This window comes from Lactuca virosa, chromosome 3, assembly GCF_052849685.1.
Source record: "Lactuca virosa cultivar CGN04683 chromosome 3, Lactuca_virosa_CGN04683_v6, whole genome shotgun sequence".
In the NCBI taxonomy this organism is placed as follows: domain Eukaryota; kingdom Viridiplantae; phylum Streptophyta; class Magnoliopsida; order Asterales; family Asteraceae; genus Lactuca; species Lactuca virosa.
Genome location: NC_136428.1, coordinates 110,568,892 through 110,572,633, shown reverse-complemented (window position 1 = coordinate 110,572,633; position 3,742 = coordinate 110,568,892).

Genomic DNA, 3,742 nt, shown 5'->3' with positions numbered 1-3,742 from the left:
ATGACTGATAATGGTCTATGATTAACAGTAAAAAAATACTTTTGTATTGGGATAAGAAAATTGGATTGATTAACAGAAAAGGTTTCGAACTATTGGATCAATGTGTAGTATCAGTTTGAATTTTTGGTTTCGGCTCAACAACAATTAGATGAACAGTGAATTTCAATATTAAAAAAAAATTGAGAATATGATTTTGATTTTTGAGTTGATATAAACAAAAAATGATGGGATCAACAATGTGGTTGAAACAGATTTGATCCAATGAGGCAAATCGATCAAAAATAAAATACGCAAAATATGAATCGAAATCATGGACGTTTTGGAATCCATTTGAGAATTTGTGATACCTTTTTGACGAATCTATGTCCATTTGCAACGAACGAATTAAAATTAGAATATCTTGGTTCTTTTGTTGGAACGAGAAAATCTCCAATTTGAACATTATACCACCCACGATGCGTGTTGTACAACTTGTTCTTCGTTTTCTTCGTGTTCTTCAACAATCCAAGAACATCTTCGTAAGAACCATCAATACTTTTGGGTTTTGACTTCAAATTCAATGCAACCTTTGGAGATTGTTTCTTTGGAACCCAAATTTATTTCACAACAACATTTGATGATTTTTGTGAGTAAACCCGCTTGTTTTTGCATTTAATCTTCTTCTTTTTCTTTCTCATCTTTTGCATCTTGAAGATTTGAATTCATGAACAAACCCACTTTCCACAATTTCAACTTTTCAAGTTTGAATCAAATCTTTTGGAGTTTGATACTTGTGAATTTCTTGGATAACCGGCTTTCGATAAGGAATCATCCCTTCAAACGAATCACAAGAACACAAAATATCATCGGTTTGAACTCCAATCGAGCAAACAAAAATTCATCTTCTTGAGAATAAACTTGAATCTTCTTATCGTGAACTTCAAGAACATCAAGAACATCAAGAACATCACGTTGAACTTCATTGTATTGAACTTCAACAAACTTGAGAGCAAGAAGATCATTTGGGTTTTCAATTAGAGAAATGTATTTCTTATTAAACAAATCTATTTCTTCTCCTTTCTTTTTATTTCTACTACGGACTAATATGGACAAAGCAATTTTAGTCAACCATTCAATCTTATAAATTGGTTGAAATATCAAGATTCCATGATCATCCTTCAAACCTCCATAAGAAACCTTATTACCCCATGAAATCAACCCGCTTAACAATAACCCATAAAATTGATTTTCGTTGATTTTGTATTTGACATCTTCAACAAACACAACCCAAGAATCATACGGAAAGTCCACCATCTTTGATCAATCGATAAGATCTTGAGTTTTTATAGAGAGAGAAAGTGATTTTGAATGGGTTTCTGGAAAGAAAAAGCAAAAATCACTTGAATTCTAGTGAAGAAAATCGAATTATGAATAGAATCAATGAGGAATTCGATTTCTAGAATCCAAAAACACTATAAAACGAAGATCAAAGATCAAATGAAGAATCACCAAATCTAGAATGTCATCATGGATCAATTCTTGATCAAATCAAGAACACCCGTTCTTATACCAATTGTAGTATGAGTTATGAGCTCTGATACCAATTGTAGAGGTGTTGATTATGATGACAAATGCGGAATATGAAAGATCTAGTGAATCATCATACAAATCATGAACACATGGAGAAAATAAATTTGGGTTTAGCTCTCATTAGATTCATTAGAAAGAGTACAAATGGGTTGCAATAATTCTCCCACTAAACTAATGCTCTCAAAGTGTTCATTACATAATGGTAGTCACTCACTTCCTAATTATAGGAAAGTCTCAACCCATATACACATACAAGAGGTTAAGCCTCATCCAAGCGTGACTTTGCACCCTAACACCTTGGTTTGAGGGATTCAGCCATACTCTCGGGTGTGCCTGGACTCAAACTGAGGGTTTGGTGAATTTTTTTTATAAAATAAACATTTAATTAAAAAGGAATTTCTAATCAAAGAAAGGGGTATGATGCGTGCAATCGGCCGAGCTCAAGTAAGTGGTTCCTAGAATACCAATACATGTTTATTATGTTATATGATATGATTATGTGAACTGCATTCTAGATTAGGGTTAAGGATTTGCTTAGTATTATATGATAGGAGAGATGCCTTTATATGCCTGATTGTATGAGCTTTTAGAATTGCATGATAGTATAGTTTCAGATCAATGGATAAAATGGCTTGATTAGTGTATGCTGGTTAGATTTTCCGTTTCCTGAATGCCGCTTGCTTTGTGATTTGTGGGATTCTTAGTGATGTGGATCAACTACTAATTGAATATGTTAAGTCATATGCGACACAATTTAAATAATCTAAGAGCGACGGATTTGACCCTATTCCACAGCTCTCATTTGAGTCCAACCGTTCTAGGGTTGAGTCTTTTACTCGAAGGATTATCTGATATATGTTGCATGTGACTATATTCATGAGGTAGTCGTCGTCATTGGTGAGAGTCTTTTAGTAGCTGAGGGTACGGTGAGGTCGGGAACCTAGTAAAGCCTAGGGATTGCTTCGGTGGGTTTTGTTGCGCTGGGTCGCGAGTGTCTGGTGTATGGATTTGAGAAGGTGACTTAGAGGATTCAGGAGGATTCTTGAGGAAAGTATGGATAGGTGTGGAAGATAGTATTGGGCCCGTACTACTAAAAGCACATGATCTATACTCAAATCGGGGAGAGTCTTGGAGAATCTAAGAAGCTTGTGGGAGGAGGATTCTTGGGTATGATTTGATCATTTCATGTTGTATTTCAGTTTGGTGATGAGCACTCAGGGAGGAGTTTCGGGTTTTGGTTCTGGCTCAAGTGTTGGTACTAATCCGATTAGCAAGCAGATGCGGGAGTTCATCTCATCGGAGATTACCCGTGGTATTTTGGAGCAGACTCCTATGATCCTTGATTCAGTCAAGGATGGAATTTTGGAGCTATTGGATGGTCGTATCAGGGCCTTTACGGCCGATGTAGAATCGGGACAGTTGGGGGCTCATTTGGAGCCCAAATCTTGTGGATCCCCAGGATACTTCAGGAAGGAGGATCCTCTTGTCTGCTTTTGTCCTTTGGGATTGAAGGTGGGTTATGCACCATGTCTTCAAGGGAGTCGACAACATGATTAGATTGTCATGGAGGTTTCTCGAACCCTACACGAGGAGTTACCCGACATCATTGGGCATGTCACTGATTGATTGGTCGCCATGTTCGAGGGTCAAACCTCGGTTGTTAAGGCGGATGATGGGTTGGTCGGGGTAAACCGGGAGCAGGAGATTGGTTTGGATAGGCAGCTAGGGAAGAGAAAGCGGACTCATGGTTAGGCTTGAAAATCTGAGCAGTTGGACCCTGCCGTAGCTAGTGTGAGATCCCCGAGGGGCTGGGGTGGTTGCACGAAGAATGAAGGGACTCATGAGGATGTGCTCAGCAGGTCTAAGTGTGGCAGGTGCAGATGGAAGGGCCACCTCCGCCAAGAATGCACATCAGAGGTAGAGTTGTGCCATCGTTGTCATTAGCCTGTTCATATCCGGGCGAATTGCCCCGCTTGGTAGTTGGGGTTGCTCAGGTTCCATTGCAGGTTCTTCGACAGGAAGAGGGAGTCAGGGTTTCTTCAGGCGATATTGTGGGTATGTTATATGTTGCTTACTTCTTGGTTATTATCAGAATTTATAGTGCTTGGGAATTTTGTATCGGTTTGGGTAAGAGTATCTTTGGTTTATTTCTCTGTTTATGTTTGGATTATAT